At 41.8% G+C, this 23,593-nt stretch overlaps 1 protein-coding gene across 6 annotated transcripts in view; it reads right to left on the bottom strand.

Annotated features, from left to right (window-relative positions):
* Positions 1 to 23,593, bottom strand: part of LOC148364953 (tetratricopeptide repeat protein 28-like) — a 298,161-nt gene that overhangs the window by 65,763 nt on the left and 208,805 nt on the right. The window lies entirely within an intron of this gene.

A 23,593-nucleotide genomic window follows, 5' to 3' on the forward strand; every position in this document is an offset into this window, starting at 1 on the left:
GTCACTCGGGTCAGGGTGACACAAACACTCTTCAGTTTAACAGCAGGGCCCGACAGCTTTCACTGGTTTACCCCTGTCGCATCATACAACTTTTTGCAGATCCCTCAAGCTACGCATCCCGTCTTTTATTACAATTTGACACTGATATGGATGCATAAAAAATTGCATTAAATTTAAATCTGTCATGGCAGAAGTAGTGTGTCACATTTTTCTCTACTAATTACCCAGAGGGGTTTTATAAAGCCTTTACTGCTAACAATCATCAATGACTAGAGACACTCCCCGACCTACGAACGAGATATGTTCTGGATGATCTTCTTAAGTGGAATTTTTTCGTAAGTTGCTTCAGTGCTATATTTTGTATGGAATGTATATTTAGGATTTATAAACTGTAAGTATGTTTAAGGTTTGTACAAGTATGTTTAAGGCTTGTACAAATAACCTCGTATTGTTTTGTATGTGAACATTTGATAAAACAATATTTTCTATCAAGATAAATACAGTGGAACCTCGGTTCTCGACCATAATCCGTTCCAGAACCCTGTTCGAAAACCGATTTGGCCGATCACCAAAAAAAATCGTTTTTACCATTAAAAGTAATGTAAAATCGTTTTAATCCGTTCCAACATCCTAAATGTTTATCATGACCGTAAACATGAAGCTAACCCAGGCTAATCGTACGTTCGCGTTAGCGTAATTCGTTTACAAGTCATTAGCACCGGGGTCTCCACAACAAGTGGTGAGCGGTTAAAGGATAAAGAAAAGATTTATGAATAGGATTTCTTACCTTTGTGGTGGTCTGCAGAAGCCATGCTCTATTCCCTCGAAAGAAGGGAAACTCGCACATCTTCTTCATATTTTGCTATTATTTCTTTCTTAAATGCAATAGTTGTACGCACTACTCTTCTTTTTTCACCTGTAGCAACTTTGCTGCTTGCACCGACCTTCTTCCGAGGCATAATTAGGGGTTAAAACACTCAGTTCACCGATATTAAAAACGAAAGCAAAAAGAAGTCCGCGGTCACGTGACAACAGTTCTTCACGAGGTGTGGGGGCAATCTACACCCGTACACCGCTCAGCATCGCACCCTAGCGGCGTTCGAACTCCGATTTTTTGAATGAAAAGCGAAGCAAGAATTTCTCTAAATTTTGGGTCGAGAACCGATTTGTTCAAACTGAGAGCCATTCGAAAACCGAGGTTCCACTGTAAAGTGAAGTTTAACTTTTTTTTTTGAAGATGGGCTTCAAAAGTTTACTTCCTCCTCTGTGTTAGAAAGTGGCCGAAAAAAAACGATCCAAACATTTTCTCAACCGCATAAAGCTTCCTTATTCCACTTTCATTTCAAATAAAATGGCTTTCCTCTTCTTTACATTTTACACCAACCATATTGAATGGATGCATGAGATATTAAACAATAAAAATGTTAAAGTTCTTAGCGCGCTGGAGATACAGCACAGTATGTTTGCACACAAACTGGGACCGTGACAGGAAGAAAAAGCCGGATTTCTTCTTCAGGGTGGATGCTGGATGAGCTTTCACAGCGCCACATGCCGGTAGCAGTGGAAAGAAGCAATAAAGTGGACAATACTGAAACTATAATACTGCAATGTCCGGATATTTTTCAAAAAAAATTTCGTAGGTACCATTGTTCCAACTCGAATGTTTGTAAGTAGGGGAGCATCTGTATGTTTTCTTCATTTATTAGGTCACCTTGCAAATATGTGAAAGCCTGCAAAACCTAAGGCTATCATTGTGCATGCAAAATCTGCAAGGTGACTAGATTGTAATAATTGGCTATGGCAGATCACCTGCGGTTTGCCTTTCACTTCCATTCTCTCAAGCGGCGATGTGTATGTTGTGTCTTAGCGTGTGTCCTTAGCCTGTCTGCCTGGTACTTGGTTATAACCAATCACTGAAGAGTAAAACCAACCTGACAGAAAATGACACACAAGGAGGAAGGCTGGTTGGGAGGAATAACAAGACCATCTGCTGGGCTCCACATCGTCCATTACAAGATAATTACACAACAGTCAGCAGAATGCAATAAGCTATTGCTTATGGGAAGTCACTTAACTCTTGAAGGCATCAGCTATCAGATGGAGCTTGAGCGGTACATGTGTTTGACGCCTATGTGCCTTTTACAATAAGAAAAAGCCGAGCAATGTCTAGGCCACCTCTGCTGTAGCCGGTCTTAATACTCTACAGCAGGGGGCAGGAACCTATTTGACCCAAAGAGCCATTAAAGCAAAACTATTTATTAAAACAATTGAGAGCGCCACAGGATATATTTTAAGACAAAATTCAACAAGACCGCCAAACCCTCTCTGCAGACAAAAGCTAATTCTTCAGCACATTTTATTTTACGTTCGATGAGTTGATTAAATTTATGAAATAAATATAATGCTAGAGCCTTTGTCCTATACCATTAATAATAATAATAACCACTTAACATTAGTCTCCCTCCTTATTTACTCAAAAGTGTTGAAGCTTTTAAGGCTCATTTTTGACCATCAGTTGTGTCCGTAATAATGGTTTCAAAACAAGGTACAAACAAATTTCCTTTGTAAAAATGTCACGGAATACTGCAAACAAGAAAGTTATTGTCGTATTTACCTTCGGCACAGACTGCACTGAGCGAGAGAATAAAGGGAGTGCCTTGCGCTTTGTGCAGGGATCTGCCCACCTCTATTGCTCACCCAATCAAATTTCTCTGAGTGGTTTGCTGGCGTTTTCACCAGTTTACAGTTGTTTTTGTGAATTTTCATCATAAAATATCCCAACAGTGAACATACATGGTTAAATGAACTTCCATTTAAAGGATTTCTTTGTGACCAGCTTCCAAAATGGGGTCAGTTGGTGTGACATCCTGACTTTAAACTGTAGTTGAAAAAGTGCCCTATATATACTGGACTGAACCATCTTTCCTCATTGTTGCCTGAAAATTGCGATCCAATTTACTGACTTTGGAACGCCACAAAAAAATGTGCCGCATGCAAATTTGATCTCCGAGCGGTGTGTACTCTTGAAAAGAGCCATATATGGCTCGCAAGCCATAGGTTCCCGACCCAGTTTACTGCCAAATTTCAACATCTAGTTAACAGTGGTACCTCTCTTTTGGAGAAAATCAATTAAACCTAGGGGCATTACCAGAGAGGGGTATACGCCAACTCATCAATTCTTTACGTGATGACATGCCCTGCTTGTTCACCACTGGCTAAAAATGATCCCGTGACATTGCCTGGCCAAACTCCTGCGTGGGATTTAGCGCACTCAGGAGTGATAAATCGTGAGAAATTCATCGTATTATGTCGTTAGTTGTTGTCCGTGTTTCAATCTATACTTTCCGCTTTAACCAAAACAAGAAAGCGGTTGGATGATTCTCATGTACAGACGCTCCTCTACTTACGACCATTCGACTTCCAAAAAACGGTAGATACAAACATTTTTTTCGGGATGTCAAAAAAATATCCGTACATTGCTGTAAGTTAGATTTTGTATTGAGTGCAACTTTTTCCAAGGACAGGACATTACTGTAGTGCGTCTTTCCGCCGCTACTGGCGTGTGGTGGTGCTGTGCGAGCTCACCGAGTATCCACCCCAAAGATGAAATCCGCTTCCTCTTACTAGTTTGTGGGTAAACATACTGTACTGAATCTCCAGCACGCTAAGAACTTTGACATTTTTGTTGTTTTATATCTCGTGCATGCATTCAACATGGTTGGTGTGAAGTGTCAAGAAGAGGCTTTATTTATGTCCACTCCCTCCCACGGAGGAAGACCTCTTAAAGCACATCTTCCAAAAGTAAGTTAAACTCAACTTTGTTTATCTTTATAGGGCATAGAAATCAAGCGCTCGGAGCTACTGTCACGAGGCGTGGTGGCGTGGAGTGGGGTGACCGGACCAGAACGGAGGCAGGAGGCAGGAAGGGAGAACTCATATGCGTTGACGATCATAAGTTTTATTTAACAAAATAAAAGTCGCCCAATACTCCGGGACCAAAACAGAACAATACAGAGTTCCTCCGGCACGAACTCAACAGGACAAGGCATAACAGACGGAAAATGTTTAAACCTAAAACATGACAAGGCATAACAGACCTGGGATTGTGTAATGAGCCAGCCCCCGCCAAACCCAAAATCCAGCCTTAAATAGCAGACCAGCAATCAGCTGATCTGCTGCAGCTGAGTTCGGGGGCGCGGCAGACTGGTAGCCATGGCGACCGTGACAGAGCCCCCCCCCTTTAAGGGACAGCTCCTGAGGTCCCCAAAAAAGGAAAAAAAAAAAAAAATACTACCTCACGCCCCGGAATGGTTCGACGCTCGGCAGGGTTGGGGGGGGATCGGCAGGCAAACTGGACCGGCAAACACGAGGACAGACAGGGAATCAGAACCGGCGAACACGAGGACAGACAGGGAATCAGAACCGGCAAACACGAGGACAGACAGGGAATCAGAACCGGCAAACACAGAGGACAGGGAATCAGAACCGGCAAACACAGAGGACAGACAGGGAATCAGAACCGGCAAACACAGAGGACAGACAGGGAATCAGAACCGGCAAACACAGAGGACAGACAGGGAATCAGAACCGGCAAACACAGAGGACAGACAGGGAATCAGAACCGGCAAACACAGAGGACAGTCAAAATTGGCAAAAACAGGAGAGAGTCAAAATCAGGACCGGCAAAACAGGAGAGAGTCAAAATCAGAACCGGCAAAACAGGAGAGAGTCAAAATCAGAACCGGCAAAACAGGAGAGAGTCAAAATCAGAACCGGCAAAACAGGAGCAGCGGAGTCGGACTGGCAGGCAGCGGAGTCGGACTGGCAGGCAGCGGAGTCGGACCGGCAGGCAGCGGAGTCGGACCGGCAGGCAGCGGAGTCGGCCCGGCAGGCAGCGGAGTCGGCCCGGCAGGCAGCGGAGTCGGCCCGGCAGGCAGCGGAGTCGGCCCGGCAGGCAGCGGAGTCGGCCCGGCAGGCAGCGGAGTCGGCCCGGCAGGCAGCGGAGTCGGCCCGGCAGGCAGCGTGGTCGGCCCGGCAGGCAGCGTAGTCGGAGTCGGCCCGGCAGGCAGCGTAGTCGGAGTCGGCCCGGCAGGCAGCGGAGTCGGAGTCGGCCCGGCAGGCAGAGGAGTCGGACTGGCACGCAGGGGAGACTGAATAGCAGGCAATCGGCACGGGAGTCGGGCAGGCAGGCATGAGAGTCGAACAGGCAGGCGCCAATTCCTCCCGGGACCCCATTCGAGGCACAGCAATGGCCACGACGGGCGGGGCCGTGGTTCGAACGGGCAGGGAGCCGAAGTCGGACTCAGTGGGTGCTTGCCAAGCTGCGTTCTCCAGGTCTCCCCAAATCGCGCTGGGATCGTTCGCTGAGTTCTTGTCGTGGCTGGCTCATTCTGTCACGAGGCGTGGTGGCGTGGAGTGGGGTGACCGGACCAGAACGGAGGCAGGAGGCAGGAAGGGAGAACTCATATGCGTTGACGATCATAAGTTTTATTTAACAAAATAAAAGTCGCCCAATACTCCGGGACCAAAACAGAACAATACAGAGTTCCTCCGGCACGAACTCAACAGGACAAGGCATAACAGACGGAAAATGTTTAAACCTAAAACATGACAAGGCATAACAGACCTGGGATTGTGTAATGAGCCAGCCCCCGCCAAACCCAAAATCCAGCCTTAAATAGCAGACCAGCAATCAGCTGATCTGCTGCAGCTGAGTTCGGGGGCGCGGCAGACTGGTAGCCATGGCGACCGTGACAGCTACGACCACTCGGGAGTGTTTATTTAGCCACGGACTGCTACGTCAACAAGACCCAGCGGCCTACAAAGCAGCGAAGCAGAGTGGCAAGAGAGCGGTGTGACCGGAGGAGGAAGCGAGGTTGTCGGGCTGGGCTAACCGCTAGGCTAAAGGCTAAACCCTTCAAAACGCCTCTCCCATCCATTTTCCTCTCCAAAGTTCGCTCTCTGGACAATAAACTGGACCATTTACAACTGGAACTAACATCGAACCGCGAGATGACGAACTGCTGCACTAAAATTCTGACGAAGACATGGTTAAACTCATCTATCCCGGCTGACGCTCAAGGAAACTGTGCGAGTCAGATGTATCGACATTTCGTTCTCTATACATGTGTACACGAATGACAATAAAGTATATCTGAATCTGAAAAAAATATATAATTTTTATGATTTTGTTTTTCTACAAAACACTACAGGTTACTTATACAAGCCTTAAACATACTTATATAAACCTAAAACATAACAAATATAGCACTGAAGAAACTTAGAAACCTATCTCGTTCGTATGTAGGGCAGCGTGTGTATCACAGATGAGTGTAAGTGTAATAGTAACTCTAGCCTTGCACCCGCAAAACTAAAGGAACAATTGTTCTGTAATCTTGAGTTCATGTACTTTGTTAGTTTTGTTCTGCATGATTCATTTCTGCACACAAAGAAAAGCTATGTCCTAAATTTGAAAAAACAAAAACAAAAAAAAAAACAGAAAAACAAACAAACCCTATTTTATTGTAAAATAAAGGTTTTGTGAATGCGCATATGGAACTGGTGGGATTCGGTAGCTCCAACAGAGTTAGGAACAACTGATTTAGAGTACCGTATTTTCACGACCATTAGGCGCACGTAAAAGTCTTGAAATTGTGTGGCCCACCCAATCGGAAAGTGCGCCCTGTGTCTCATGCAGAGCGGCAGAAGTACAGTAGACCAGCCTTAGGGTTGAGCACCTGTCCCTAAAACTGGGAAGACTTGGATACAAGCCTTGGCCGAGTAAAGACTTACAACATTTTTGGTTGTTTTAATTAGATAGTTCATTTTTAACTAAATGTGATCTCCTGTGACTTCTATATGTCTTTTACTACCACATCCCGCTTGCACGGAAGAGAACACATGACACGACACACAATGCAATGTTGGCGGAAGTACTCTGGATGCTAACGCCGTAGCGTATCTAGCAAATTAAAGTTATTGTTATCATCTTGGTGCTTTCATTTCATGAAATGGATTCATTTTTTCACCTGGACTAGGACTACAGAAACTTCTAGCCGATTATAATGAAAATCATGGATTGTCGACACTTGGGCTAGCATTTTGGCCGGGAATGTTGTTCAAGCTTTTGGAAAGTGACTCTGAACCAATGAAAGTGAACCTTTTAATGGGAATTAAACAAAGCTGTTCTGGTCAAAAACAGATAATCAGCATTTTGATGTCATTTTATGGATTACCGTTAAAACATGTTAGTGCCAAACTGTTTTGAACTAGCTCTTTTTTAAAAATATTTTTTATCCATATGTTTTACTTTGTAATCAGTACTTAAATAAACCACAACTAAACTCTGTTTTGCTTCCCTTGTATTTTTAAATATTCACTCGTGTATGCCTGTCTGCGTTGTAACGCGGCCGCAAGCAGATGGGCTCCAGCGTCCTATTGTGAGGTGCGCCCTGTGTAATGATAAATACAGAAATAGAACCAGCTACAAAGAATGTGCCTTAACACGGAGCGCCCTATGGTCGTGAAGACACGGTAACCGTTTTATGGCCTGCGGTGTTAACCCCGTTCGCCTAACACACGAAAGGTCCCCGGTTTAAGACCGGGTGGGGACATATGTTCGCTTGGAGAGGATAGTATGGTTTATTCTTCCCCAGGCTATACTTGCCCAAGACACCACAGGAAATGGTGCCCCTAAAACCCTAGTGGTCAAGTGATCCAACCAACCAACCAATTGTCAGACCTGCAACTAATTTTTCCTAATTCTGAAATGTTCGATGGGAAAAATGACATTCTCGCAACCCAACGTTACCACTAATGATTAGGTATCCTTCAAACCATGTTGAGAAAATCCCATAGTCTAATTCAGAAAGCATTTTGACATCAATGAAGATAAATGCTAACATGCAATAAATACTTTAGGTCACAAAAGAGCTTGAAAATGTTGTTCTCCAATGTAGGATTTGCTCAAACTTTTGGCCGATTACTCCATAATTAGATAATTTAGTAATACAACTTGAAAGATGAGGATCCAATCTTTTATTTGGTATTGACTGTTTTTTTTATAGCCCTTAATCACAGTTAAATGTCTCCCTTGAAAGATCAGTCAAATGCTTAAAAACAGCTGGAACTGGTTTTTCCTCTGACTGTCACTCAAAGACTTAAATGCACTTATAAATTGATTACCTCAACTTGCTTGTGTGACAGCAGAGTCTAAACATGCTTTTGGTCTGGGCCAGTACAAAGTGGGCCAAGCCGCTCGTCATGCTAAGTTTTCCCGGTAATACTGAAAAAGGGTCTGTGGCCGGAGAGGATAAGCCAAGCGCATGACCTGTGACTATTCCAACCTCACCAAAATACTGCATAATAGTAGACTTCATGGGTCCTCTACAGCCACGATAGCCGACAGTCTTTGAAGCCCGATTCAGTCCGCGGACGATCATCCCCCTTCTCTCTTTTCTATTATCTTCCTACACAAACCCCCTTTTTCCCGTTGCACAGGCTGTGCTCATCTTCCCTTTTACAGCCTAGGCTCATTTTCTCATATGTGTGCCTCCTTTCTACCTGTTTCATCTCGCCCATGGCAGCAATGCTCAAAGGGCACTGTTTAGGCCTCATTAGGTGCTGGAAGAAGAGAAGGGAAAAAGATCTAAATTATCTTCTCTGACAACCTCACCCCTCATCCCAACTGTAGTGCTGAGCTATTCATGTCGACGCACACACGCTCAAAACCTCTCCAACTCTAAGTTGTTCTGTTATAGTTATTTTATGATCAAACTGGAATGTCAACCAGCTCTCTGTTTCCTTTATTCTCTGGCAGGGAAATAATATATGTGAATTATGACTCATGCGCCTCTCTGCTCAGCTGGCATCTTTCTTTTTGTCTACTTCCAGTCACGCTCAACTTTCCAAACGCTCTTGTTCCTTATGTTCACCTTTCTCTATATTAATCAGTGTCTGTCACTGTCACCACGAACGCCTTCAGCGCACCCTGCAGGCACAAACACGTTGCAGTGGCTGAAACCAAGATGCAGCTATGCCTGGCAACCCCATAGAGCCACCATTGAACATGTTAAAAGCGGGTTGACAGATGAATGAGATAATTTCAGTAACCCTTAAGGACCACACACCTCCACCTGTATTTGCAAATATTGTGAACAAACGTGTAGTTTCCAGTTCTTAACTTTAGTCAAAGTAAAACGTGTAGACCAGCGGTCAGCAACCTTTTGGGCGTGGAGTGCCAATTTCAAATGCCCTTGTAAATCAGTGTGCCACACCAAGAATAATGACTTGCACAACATTTTTTTTGTGTATCCAACAGAGCTGTAATTTTTCACCAGTCTGAATATATAACATGGATATACACTGAAATAATATAACTGACCAATTCATCTTCCACTGTTCTTGTTCATCAATAAACTAAAAACTGAATGTGAGCAACATGTGGAAAGGCCTGTAGACATCCATGACGTAAACTTTTTACCACAAGAATCAACCGTTCTGTCACGGGACCGGACCAGATCGGAGGCAGGAGGCAGGAAGGGTGAACTCATTCGCGTTAACGATCAGTTACTTTTATTAAGGAAATAAAAGTCGTCCAACACTCAGGGACAAAAACAAAAACAGGCTTACAGGCAAACAGGAACTCAGACTAGGAATACTCACAAAACAGGCTTTTACTCAGAACGGGCAAGTCAAACAGAACAGAATAATGCAAAGTAATGCAATGAACCCGCCACCGGCAATCCCCAAAACCTGCCCTTAAGAAGCACACACACAAATTAGAAAATCTGCTACAGCCGGTGCCAAGGGGGCGGGGCCAGCCAGTCGCCACGGCGACCATGCTGGACATGTCCCTTTAAGGGACAGCTCCTGAGGTCCCAAAAAAAAAGAAAATAAATACCTCGCACCCCGTAATGGGTCGACGCTCCCGAAAAGATCAACCCCGCTCCCTCCTCCGAACACGCAGGAACGGGGAGAGGCAGGTGCCGTCGGCGTCGGACGAGTCGGATTTGGTGCTCGGCAGGGGGGGTTGGACAGGCGATCGGCAGCGGAGTCGGACAGGCGATCGGCAGCGGAGTCGGACAGGCAATCATCAGGGGAGTCCGGCGGGCGATCATCAGGGGAGTCCGGCGGGCGATCATCCGGGGAGTCAGGCGGGCGATCATCAGGGGAGTCCGGCGGGCGATCATCAGGGGAGTCCGGCGGGCGATCATCAGGGGAGTCAGGCGGGCGATCATCAGGGGAGTCCGGCATGCGATCATCAGGGGAGTCCGGCGGGCGATCATCAGGGGGAATCAGACAGGCGATCATCAGGGGGAATCAGACAGGCGATCATCAGGGGGAATCAGACAGGCGACCATCAGGGGAGTCAGACAGGCGATCATCAGGAGTCAGACAGGAAGCGAGGGAACCAGACCGACAAGCAGGAGAGTCAAACAGGCAAGCAGCAGAGTCAGACAGGCGAGCAGCAGGGGAAATCAAACAGGCGAACAGCAGGAGAATCGGACAGGCGAACAGCAGGGGAGTCGGACAGGCAGGCAGGGGTGTCGGACTGGCAAGCAAGGGAGTCGGACTGGCTAGCAAGGGAGTCGGACTGGCTAGCAAGGGAGTCGAACTGGCAAGCTAGGGAGTCGGACTGGCTAGCAAGGGAGTCGAACTGGCAAGCTAGGGAGTCGGACTGGCAAGCAAGGGAGTCAAACTGGCAAGCAAGGGAGTCGGACTGGCAAGCAAGGGAGTCGGACAGGCAGGCAGGAGAGTCGAACAGGCAGGCAGGAGAGTCAGACAGGCAGGCAGGAGAGTCGGTCAGGCAGGCAGGAGAGTCGGAAGGGCAGGCAGGAGAGTCGAACAGGCAGGCAGGAGAGTCAGACAGGTCGGCGTCAAAATCCCGGGGACCCCATTCGAGGCACAGCAATGGCCACGACGGGCGGGGCCGTGGTTCGAATGGGCAGGGAAGGTGACCTCACTAAGCGCTTGCCAAACGGCGTCCTCCAGCTCTCCCCAAATTGTGTTGAGATCGTTCGCTGAGTTCACTTCTTAAGGGCGGGTTCATTCTGTCACGGGACCGGACCAGATCGGAGGCAGGAGGCAGGAAGGGTGAACTCATTCGCGCGAACGATAAGTTACTTTTATTAAGGAAATAAAAGTCTTCCAACACTCAGGGACAAAAACAAAAACAGGCTTACAGGCAAACAGGAACTCAGACTAGGAATACTCACAAAACAGGCTTTTACTCAGAACGGGCAAGTACAGGTTTCCTCAAGTCAAACAGAACAGAATAATGCAAAGTAATGCAATGAACTTGCCACCGGCAATCCCCAAAACCCGCCCTTAAGAAGCACACACGCAAATTAGAAAATCTGCTACAGCCTGTGCCAAGGGGGCGGGGCCAGCCGGTCGCCACGGCGACCATGCTGGACATGACACGTTCTTCATTAACAATGCACTACAATCCAATAGCAAGTGATATGGTCATCTACCATACAATTCATCAATTAAATCTTATTGCAGAAAATATCAAAACTTGAAACGCACTCACTTCTTTCATGTATTCACCATCAGTAAATGGTTTTCTGTGCTGAGCGATGCAATGAGCAATGTGATACCTTGCTTTAGTGGTGGTGTGTGTAGCAGTGACAAAGGCTTTGAGGTTCCATGTTTGTTTGCCGTACCTGGATACAGCGTGTTTTAATGTCTCCGCCTTGTCAGACGCATGCTTGAATTCATGTTTATGTTTCGTCTCATAATCATGTTTAACACTTGATGTGCGAGGCACAATGTTCTCAAGGCATAATGCACAAACAGCATGGTCTTTTATTTGCACAAAGCCCCAGTCGTCTGTCCACGCTGGCTGAAAAAAAACGAGATTTTTTCGCTGAAGAAGCTGTCGTGATTCAGTGTTTCGTTGGCTGGGTTAAAACACGGATCTCTCCTCCTCTCCTCTGTGCCGTGCAGACACACGCACACACACAGAGCAGAGGAGGAGCGGCGCTACCGTAAAGCCTGTACCAGCTCAGTAGCCTAGATGGTAGGGCGCCCGCTCTGAGACTGGGAGGTCGCTGATTCAAGCCTCGGCCGAGTCATACCTAAGACTTACAACATTGGTACTCATTGCCTCCCTGCTTGGCGCTCAGCATTAAGGGTTGGAATTGGGGGGTTTGGTCACCTAATGACTAAAATGGCTGCGCCCTGTTTGGCTGCGGCTGCATCGGCTCGCTACAGTTTTCGACAGTCGACATTTCGTTCTGTGTGCATTGTTACAAAGAATGACAATAAAAGTAAATTCTTCTTCTTCTTCTTCTAAACAACACGGTGCACGACTGAAAATGTCTAAGATTCAAGTAAAAATGCGGAATAAAAAAAAAAGAATCACTATTATTTTGCCGTGCTCTCGTGTGCCACTAGTTAACCCCTCGCATGCCACTGCTGACACGCATGTCGTAAGTTGCCGACCCCTGGTGTAGACAAACAATTGTAAAAGAAAGCCTCCTCAATTTACTACAATATCACGCTTAACTGCTTTGGAGATTATAAAAAGGCAAAGGTTGTAGAGTAGCCAAAAATTTTACTCAATAGAAATACTGTTACTTTAGGATAATATGACTCATATTAGAAGTACAAGTAGTTATCCCCAAAATGACTTGTAATAAAGTACTTGTTGAAAAAATGACTCAAGTACTGAGTAAATGTAGGAACGTATTATTTATTGTTTTCTTTATTCCAGCCACCAGTAAGATCATCAAATCATTCAAGTTGATCCAATCAACAATAAATTATAATTCTGTGTAATAGTAAGTCCGGGTAATTAGACAGTTTGTTTGAGTGAACGCTCTGTGGATTAAAAAAGAAAAAAGCCCATAATACTGGATGTGAGGCCACAGATGTATACACATACAGCACATACGGTACAGTAAAAAAACAACAACTTCCAAACCCTGCTCACAACTGCCACTTGGTGACTGGTCAATTCTAAATAAAAAAATTAACGTCGCTGACAAAATAAATACGCCTTAAGGCCCGGTCACACAGCCTTTCGCGTCTGTATCGCGGGTAAAATTTTGCGATTTTTTTTTTTGCCCGTGGTTGCCCGCGGTGGAAAATGTGCAAAATTGGCCGGCGACTGTTCCGCGTCCTTATCGCGGGTAACCGCGGCTGCATCGCTGTGCCGCCCGCGGTTACCCGTGGTCTAAATTTTTGAGCAGCGCAAAACTTTTTCGCGCGGCCAACCGCGTGTGAATTTTTTACCGCGTGTAAAGCACGGCTGTATCGCGTCTGTATCGCGATCTCAAAGCGTCTAACAGCGTCTGCTTCACGGGCAGAAATTTCTGACCGTGATTCAGCCGCGATACGCCCGCGCAAAGCTGTGTGACCGGGCCTTTAGCAAAGACAAAAAAAAAAAAAACAATGGAGAGGATTTAAGTAACGGATTAAATGTAGCCTAAGGTAATGGAGTAAGAGTACAGTTTCTTTTTCATGAATCTACTCAAGGAAAATCTATAGTGATTTAAAAATACTCCTAGAAGTAGAAAATGTCCCAAAACTTACTCAAGTAAATGTAATGGATTAAATTCAGTTTGTTACTGGCCACCTCTATGAAAAGGTAAATAAAAAGTTAAAGCCCCCAATTTTCAAGCAGAGGATCACAAGATACTAGCGTGCTATTTTATGTCCATGAAAAAAAAATACAGTATTCCCTTGTTTTTCTGGATGTTACGCAAAGTAGAACCTTTATCTATCCATCTATTTATCAATTTATGAAATACTATAGTATACCTGTACATTGAAACCAAAGAATAAACTCTATGTACAGGATTAAGCATATGTTTAACAAAAGGATGGAATTTTTTCAGGGCACAATTTATTTTACTTTAGTTAATATTATGTACCCATCATGTGGGTGTTATGGAAAACTGCTTTTGCCTTTTTTTAGTGTATCGAGAAGTCCATATTTTTGGCAATAGAAAGCATCTTGCTCTCCCTTTAGTCGAGGGCGTTTTGTTCTGTAAAGGAAATTGCTTTGACTTATATGTCATTAATTCAGAATCTAATTTGATGGTTACCGATTTGGCCAGCATGTAGTGCTCACGGTTTCCCACCAGAATTTATTCGACATAGCTTCATATTGTCTCTAGTATTTATCCTGACAGAAGAAATACTCTAACCATATTTTAATTTTAGATTTAAATTATCTATTTTTCAGTCCATTGATGTGGTTAATGATTAATCAGTACAAAAGGAAAATAGTAGACACATAAATAAATAATTTACGTGTTCAGTTTGATACTAACAAACTGCATTTATTTACACGACAAAGGAGAGTTGAATCACACAAAAGGATGAAAGGACACTGTTGACACAAGCCGTTGCAGTTTTACAAAACGGGAATGGGAGGTTAAAATTCAATAACAATATTGAAATCCTTGATCCATAAACAGTGTTAAAACACTAAACTTATTTAAATGATGTGGAATTTTTTCCATAGCATGTCTGAAATTAAATATTATTTTCGTTGCCCCAAAACAGTTAGTATTAAAAATCTTTTCTTGTATTACCTAGCACAAACAAAAGGAGTCTCAGCCTTCTGAAGAAACAAAGCCCAGTTCGTGCTCACCAAAGAGGTTTTGAGTTTTTCCTTGCCTGCATGTTGGTTTAAGATCAGGGGATGGTGTCATTGGATTCCTCTGCAGTCCTTTGAGACATCTTGTGATTAGGGCTATACAAATAAATGTGACCAGACCTGACTTGACCAAAGCTCCTCTCACCCCCCAGGAGTTGGTCAGGGAGCTTGTGATGAGTAGTATCGTGGGCCAGCAGCAAGAGAGCGTGTTTGGAGTGTGCATGTTGTTTTATAAGTGGGAGGCAGGGGTGTGACTTCAACATGGTTGGTCGAGCATTTCTCTTACAGTTGACATGACGACTTTTCGAGAAACATGTAATTGAAAAAGGTTTGTTGGTTCATCAAGCTGTTTTATTTGTACAACTTTGCAGCGTTACTGACGCACAGGCAGACCCAGGCAGGAAAATGACGGCTGTTTAGCCAATCAAAATGCAGAACACAATGCGCAATGTAATTCTGCAAAGCAGCAAAACCAAAACCGCGATTCAACGAGGAATTGCTACGCTTAGAGTTATCTAAATTATCTGCCATATTAAACAATGTTTGCTTTTAAGAATTTCTCTATTATGTTGCAGAAATCACTGCTTGGCAAGTAGCACAGAACCTCCCGTACTCACGACCATTCGACTTACGAAAAACGGTAGATATGAACATTTTTTTCGGGATGTCGGAAAATATCAGGACATTGTTGTCAGTTAGATTTTATATTGTGTGCACCTTTTTTCAAGTACAGGACATTACTGTGGTGCTTCTTTCCGCTGCTACTGGCATGTGATGCTGTGAGAGTTCACCTAGCATCCACCTCAAAGAAGAAATTCGGCTTCCTCTTCCTCGTTCATGTGTAAACATTCTAAACTCCAGCATGCTAGGAACTTTTACATTTTTATTGTTTATTATCCCGTGAATGCATTCAACATGATTGGTGTAAAGTGTAAAGAAAGAGGCAAGCCGTTTCGTTTGAAATTAAAGTGGAATAAGAAAGATTCATGCTGTTGAGAAGATGATTGGATCGCTTATTTTTGGCCACGGAGGCGGAAGTCGCCTAACTCTTGAAGCTCATCTTCCAAAAGTAAGTTAAACTTAACTTTATTTATCTTTATAGAGAATATTATTTAATGAAATGGTTATTTTAGTACAAAACAATACAGGTGACTTATACAAGCCTTAAACATACTTTTATAAACCTTAAACATACATTCCATACAAGATATATCACTTAAGCAACTTGCGAACAAATTCAACTAACGAACAATCGCCCGGAACCTAACTCGTTCATAAGTAGGGCAGTGTCTATACAAGTAAATACATTCGGTAATTTTGATGTAATATATATTTTTAATCCAGGCAGCAAAAATAAAGTAAAAAGATAATGTTGTTATTTCTGTGCCAAATGGGATTATTGCCGCAAACATTAGTGGCTGGAATCACAGACAGCATTAGAGGCTATAAACGCTGACTTTAACATTAGCGTTGCAAAGTAAGTGCAAGAGAACAGACTAAACAGGCTTACTCAATTATGTTACTTTGTTGCCAAAATGTTTATAATCCCAAAATAAAGCACAGTTCTTGGTTCATTATCAACTTAAATGTGAGTTTTATCTCTTGTATTAATAATTGATAATTTTAACTTTTCTATAAAGAGAAGAATATTTTATGGCTGAAGGCTAAGATCTTGGCTCTGGCTTCCATTTTATGGGAGCAGCAATTGTGAAATGATCAAAACAGAGTTTTACAAATTTAGTACCATTAAGTGCGAGTAATTATTAATTTGTTATTATCTCAATAAAAGTATTTGAATTAGGGTGGAAACAAATACAATTTACCCTAAAAATAGCCGGACTACACTTCCATACACTTGTGAATTTCCCTGCGGGGATGAATAAAGTATCTATCTATCTATCTATCTATCTATCTATCTATCTATCTATCTATCTATCTATCTATCTATCTATCTATCTATCTATCTATCTATCTATCTATCTATCTATCTATCTATCTATCTATCTATCTATCTATCTATCATAAAAGATAATTCTATGATCATAATTTGTACGTTTTATGCAACCAGTACTGTGCCGTACCTCTGTTATGTTGATATTGTCTCACAGTATGTTGTTACGGATCAGGAGATTGAGGGGAAGTTTTCATCGAGGGTTACTGAACGAATCAAAGACAGTCTGAAATAAAAATCATCTCCTTTTTCATGAAGCTATTGAGTTACATGGCCCATTGAAAAGGCAAAAGATCAGAAGGGAGAACTGAGCCAAAACTGATTCATTAACTGCTTTAGAGATATATCTCAATTTTGTCAATAAGTTAGAGCCCAAGAGAAGATGAGACAATGTGTTTTCCAAGAAGGACCTAATTGTTATCGACAATAAAAAATGTCAGACACTAATGTACGCAAACTGACTTAGGAGGTTACATAGTGCAAACAGAGCTTTCTATAATTCAGGGGTCTTCAACCTTTTTCAAACTGAGAGCTACTTTTTTGTTTTTAATTAGCGCAAAGGGCACCCAGTTATATGCATTTCTAAAACTTAGCTAGATGGCTTGCTCAATAGCTAAAAAGGTAGCTTGATTTTTAGCTTGAGAGGTAAACAAATAAAAAAATTAAAATAAAAGTGAGCAAGATAGCTGGCTAGAAGAGTAAAAAAACACCTAAATAGACAGATACAACGCAAAAAAAGCTAGCTAGCTAGCTAGCTAAAAAGGCGGCCAAAACAATGGATTGTGATTAAACGATGGTAAGCGATTGTTTAATAATTGCTCAATCAGAAGTATAATGTAAAACAGGGGGTCTCTCACCTTTTTCAAGATAAGAGCTACTTTTTTTCATAATTAGTTCATACCCAGAGTAATATGAATTTCTTAAATAGCAAATTAGCTATTTGGCTTGCTAAATAGTCAAAAAGACAGCTTGATAGTCAGCTAGAAAGGAAAACTGAATACAACTGTATATAACTAAAAGGGAGCTAGATAGATATCTAAAAGAGTAAAAAGCCAACTAAAAAGGATATTAGAAATTCAAAAGTTAGATGGATAGCTAGAAAGGAGGCCAAACGTTAGCTTGATAGCTACCAAAAATTGTAAAATGTTAGCTAGATAGCATGCAAGAAATGTAAACAGCTAGCTAGATAGCTTGCCAAATAGTTAGAAACAGGAAGATAGCCAGCCACTAATCTAAAACGGTCGCCAGATAGCTAGCTAAAAAAAACTGCACATTTTTGCTCATTCGCCTTATGTAACCCATAAATTGGAATTGAGTTTGTTGTATTTCCCGTAAAATAAATAATAAATAAATCATAAATACTTGAATTGATTTTTTTTTTGTACATGAAGCCCATTAACTGGAATTTATCATGTTATTACTATGTTGTTACTATGTTACCGGGTTACTTTTTAAAATAGTGTTAAATAAAGTGACTACTTTCTATCTATCTACTAAAAAAATAATAATTTTACTAGAAAATCACAATGACCCAGCACTGGTAAGATATTTCCAGAACAGGTCCTCGGGCATCTCAACTGTCCTTAGGGGGCACAATGTTGCCCGCGGGAACCACGTTGGATAATTTCCTAATTTCCTTCTTCGGATCTGGCACTATTGGGCAGGAATAATTTTATAAGTGAAGCCAAGGCAGGGTTTTCTTAAATTGAGGACGAATATGAGAGAACAACAGGTGGAAAGACCCAATGGGCTGTCACCTTTGATTTTATTAAGATCCTTAAAGTAAGGCCGAAAGAGGGGCTTTGGGGTTTCTAAGACGCAGATAACACAAATAATGTCAATTTTTGTCAGCTAGAGGAGATGGATTCTGGTTTTCTTGTATTCACTTCCCCCAGGGTGAGCCATGACTTACCCCACATAAGAGCTGCAATTTTTTCAGACTCAAACTGGGTTTTGGGTCATAAAACAGTGGGTGCGCCTGCAAAGTTTGTGGATTGGATATTTGGCACACATAAATGGTGGGGGGTTGCAGTGGGGGGTCTAGGGCGAGTTTAAGGAACTATCAAAGGGTTCGGGAATCTTTAAAACCCAAAGAGCCATAAAGGCAAAAATATTTAGATTTTTTTTCTTGAGAGTCACACCTTATACTTTAAGACAAAAATCAATAAAGGCACCAAACCTTCTCTCCAGAAAAAAAGCATAAAGTTTAATGGCTTGATAAAAACTTCTGAAATAATCATAATGCAAGAGCTTATGTCCCATATCAATTTAAAAATACCACTTAACTACCCTGCCGTAATTACCATAAATTCCGGACTATAGAGCGCACCTGATTATAAGCCGCACTCACCACATTTCACGGTCTTTGCTGGATCTGTCCTTACACAAGCCACACCTGTGTATTAACCACATGAGTCCACATTGAAACATGTAAAAGTCATAAGTTACACTCGAATACAATTTTAGGAGCTGCAATTGTGACTACAAATATAGTACACAATCCAGTCACCGCAATCAGCAACATAACCGGAAAATGATACCGGTAGTTACAATTTAATGCAGACCTTTAAAGTCCGGGTCTTGTTAAAAGTAATCCAATGAAAAAAATGTATATTTACAAAGTTAAGGGTGGGAAAAATAAATATCTACTATTGTCCGCTGCAACAACAAACAGATTTAACTGAGCTTTACCCCACTTCCCGTCAGCCCGCGTTTGCTCCGCCCCTTCTTTTTGATTCGACGGTAGAAAACCTATCACAATAAGTCTCTAAAATAAATACATTACAAAAATATACAGTAGCAACTACATATTATACATGGTTACACATATTTACAAAGAAATACGGTACACCGAGAGAGTTTTCAAAGTTTTAATAATAATAATACAACTTTCATCCCAAACCGTGCCTGTGAAAGGTACCACCACGCTACTCCTAACACGCTCGCTACGCATGAAGTGTAGCAGTTATAAAAAGCCGTACCGCAATTGTGAAATTCACGGTAAACCGTCCTCATCCTTCTCCTTTTGACTGTCGCCGTAAAGGGCATCTTCCTCATTAAAGGAAAAAACCTTAGTCATACGTACAATTCGAACGTAAACTTGTTCCATCGGTCTAAACCTTACCTTCCGTACTCGAGCGCCACTGGTGGCTGTTAGAAAAAATTCATAAATTGGCCGCTTCACTGAATAAGCCGTACATTTGGGAAAAAAGTAGCGGCTTATAGTCCGGAATTTACGGTACTTGTGTTAATGCACATTTTGACTGTCATTTTTGTCCAAAATAATGTTCCTTGGTAAAAATATCACAAAATACTGCAAACCTGGATACTCGTTTATTTACCTTCAGTGCAGACGGCTCGGGTAAATGAAAAAGTGCGCGCGTATTGTCCCGTGTATAGCTCTGCCCATTTTTACTGCTCACCCAATCAAATTGCTCTCTGTGCTATGCCTGAGCTTATGGGTAAATAGTTCGTTTTGGGTTAAAGTTTGTTGTGTGGCTTTTCATCACAAAGTGTCTCAAAAATGAACATAGATTGTTTAATGAGCCTCCAAATAAAGGATTTTTTTTAGCAATTTACAGCCACAACCAGGTCTGTTGGTGTGACACCCTGAGTGCAAACTGTAGATAATATTGTGTCCTATGTAGACTGGACCAAATCCTTTGTATGTATGGTCAGTCTTAGCTTTGCATTTACCTTGATTAGTAAAATATATTTAAATATATTAAAAGATTGAGCAAGATGTTTTTTTTTTTAATCTCCGAGCCATATGTACTCATGAAAAGAGCCATTATGGCTCGGGAGCCATAAGTTCCCAACCCCTGACCTATCACATCTGCACGGAGTGAGATAATCGTTTTTTGAGAGGCCAAGCCAAGACTTTTTCTTTTCATTTTAATCTGACACGCGCAATGCCCACTGTGTGAAAAGATCTTTTGGAAACCCGCTGCAAAGAACTCTCTGTGGAAAGTAGATTCAGAGGTGAGAAGAACAGTCGGCAGTAAACAAGGAAGAAGGCTTTGGCTTAGATCCAGATAGATTTGCACGGACAAAAATTGTAGCAAAGGCTTGGCAGCAAGTAATCTGTGGATTTTATATTTATACATTCACAACCTCTAAGACAGTGTTTCTCAACCAGTTTACTCTGGGGTACCCCAGGAAATTGTCTTAATTTATGTAATTACAATTTGACAAAAATGGACAATATCCCTGCAGTCGTACGCAAATACACTTATAGTCATAAGTAGAGTAAATGTAAGGTATTTCACTATTCAGTATGTGGCATCAGATTGCTATTTTTATAATTATCTGATTAGGATGTAGCAGGGGTAAATAATTTTAGTAACTTGGTTTGAAATTACCTCCCCAAAATTTGGATTTTTCCATTCACGAGTAAAATTCGATGTTCTTCGGATGATAAATAATCAAGCATCACTCACGATGTCAGATACAACCTTCGATCCGCCAGCTACCATTATTGAAGGGTGGGCATGTTATATTCACCTACAAAGTACAACTGAATAGTGATATCGGCGCTTTCTCAAGCGTAGAGTATGGGAACTCAGAATTTCTCCTCATGCTGATATTCTTTCTTATGTATGCACTCACACCTCAGCGTTATTGACACATCGGTAAAGAAGCGGAGATAGACTGTTTAACCTATGATAATGCAGTACGCTAATTAGTGTTTCTGGCACTGTGAGGAGAAAGAGTCTGATAATGAGATAAGCTCTGAAGACTTTTAGATAGCTTGCTAAATCACTAAACACCTAGGAAGATAGCGAGTTACAAAGCTAAAAAGGTAGCCACATGGCTAACTAAAAACTGCACCTTTGTTGCCCATTTACTTTATAAAACCAAAACATTAAAATTTAGTTTGTTGAATTTCCTGTAAAATAAATCAATACAAAGATGAATGCATGCATTTGTTTAATACACTAACATATTCTCATTTTAGTTTTTTGATTTATTGCCTAAGAACGTTTGAAATTACTTTCTGTCCATGAAGCCCATGAACTGGAATTTATTTATTTGAATTTCAAAAAACTTATTTTCACCCTGGCGCCCGCGGGCACCAAATTGGAGACCCGTGCCATAAAACCTTGGGTAGTTTCCATCAAAGAAGCGTGATTTGGCTTACAGACAATTGAGAAACAGTTCAGGGAACTGCTCTCTTAGGTGGCTGGGACAAAAAAAATAATTTATGTACTGTATGAATCGTGATTTTATTTTCGCCGATTTTTAAAAACGACGTGTCCCCCCGGAACTGATTTTTGTAACGTCAATTCCGGTACGTAAAAAGGCGGGGAAGAAACACAGAAGTGGCTGCTTTCTTTTAGAGGCAGTTTCTTGCACAAATACTGTATTTTATTACCTTAAAGCAGGGGTCGGGAAACTTTTTGACCCAGAGAGCCATAAAAGCAAAGATATTTAGATTTTATATTGAGAGCCACAACATATATTTCAAGACCAAATTGAACAAAACCGACAGACCCGCTTTCCAGACAAAAGCAAATTATTCAGCACATTTGATTTCACAGTATGACATTTGATAATTTGATAAAATAATATTAAATAATAATAATGCCAGAGCCTGTGTCCCTTATCCCAAGGGTTTAGACATTCTAATCTAACTTCAAAGTCAATTATTCTCTTACAACATTGAAAAGCCATTGTGGCACTTGAAAATGTTTTAATGTGTGGAATGATTTAAATCCCACAGTTTAATTCATTTTTACGCACCATTATTACGTGAAAGTGTGCACAATTATTGAATTACTTCTGAAAAAAATACGTCAAACATTTTACCACTTTTTCAAAAACTTTGCTAAAGTAAAATAAAAATAATTAATTGCTGAAAAACTTGTTGTCTTCAAATAGCCGCTTTTGCAAACGACGAGATCTACCCTCGCGGTAGAGGTGGGAAGAGAAAGCGGCATATCTCCTACCCTGACACCGAGAATTAAAATATCTTTGGATTTAGTGATTTGGAGTTAAACTGATAGTTTGCTAAGCATGCTCTTTATGATGAGTTATTGAGTAATATAACTTTGGCGTCGAAATGCGAACACGAAATGCAGCGTCCAAGTATGCGACTCAAGTAAATACAGTGTTACTTTAGAAAGAAATATTACTCAAGTAGGGGTAAAAGCTATTCATCTAAATAATTATTTGAGTAAACATAAGTACATGCTGTGCAGATCCTCCACAAAGGTAATAAATAAAAAAATAAAGTGAGAGAGAAGCCCGGCCCGGTCTGGCCCAACTTAATGAATGACATTTTAAGCCCGAACAGCCCAAGATCTTACCTCTATTGCACAGTGTACAACATATGTTCTCATTGATCTCAGCTTCCTGACTGACTGGCACAGACTGATGTGAATTGTTTTAACGTCATTCAAGTTTTATTGTCCCATAAGTGTATGATTTATGTTGCTTGTTTTTAAAGAGAGAAAAAATAAATCGGACATTAAGAAAAGTCAGACCAACGATAAGAAAATGCTGATCACCAGTAGGTGCTTTGTATCCCATTATCGGGTTTCATCGCTCCGAACCCTGTATCTCGCTAACGCCAGGCCCATTAGCCATGAAATTGATGACTTGGAGCCATACCCTGTGAGAACCACTACATTCAGGACGGTTTTATTTTAATCATTGCGGAGATCTCTATTTCGAGGACACCTGATGCTAGCGCGCAGCTAGCCGGCCGCTAAGTAAATTGTTTCTTACACTGGAAAGAGAAGCCCATAAACTCCGATTAACTTTTGTACAATGCTACTAAAACCAAGGGTCCAAACGTTTCAATTTCTGTGTGTGTGACAAAGCCTTGACAACACAAGGGTGGACGGCATGTGTGTTGAAGTAATTGGGGGCTCTTCGCTCATACCTGAAGCTGTGTGTACTTTTGTCGAATGTCCTCCAATTTTGTCTTAATTCTATATAATGAAACTAAAACCATTACATATGTGTGTTATTTTTTGTAGATTTATAATTGTTATAGTTGTATAATCTCAGCTGGTAATGACGTC

This window comes from Urocampus carinirostris, chromosome 5 (genome assembly GCF_059441175.1).
Source record: "Urocampus carinirostris isolate Australia breed hairy pipefish chromosome 5, RoL_Ucar_1.0, whole genome shotgun sequence".
NCBI classification, from domain to species: Eukaryota; Metazoa; Chordata; class Actinopteri; order Syngnathiformes; family Syngnathidae; genus Urocampus; species Urocampus carinirostris.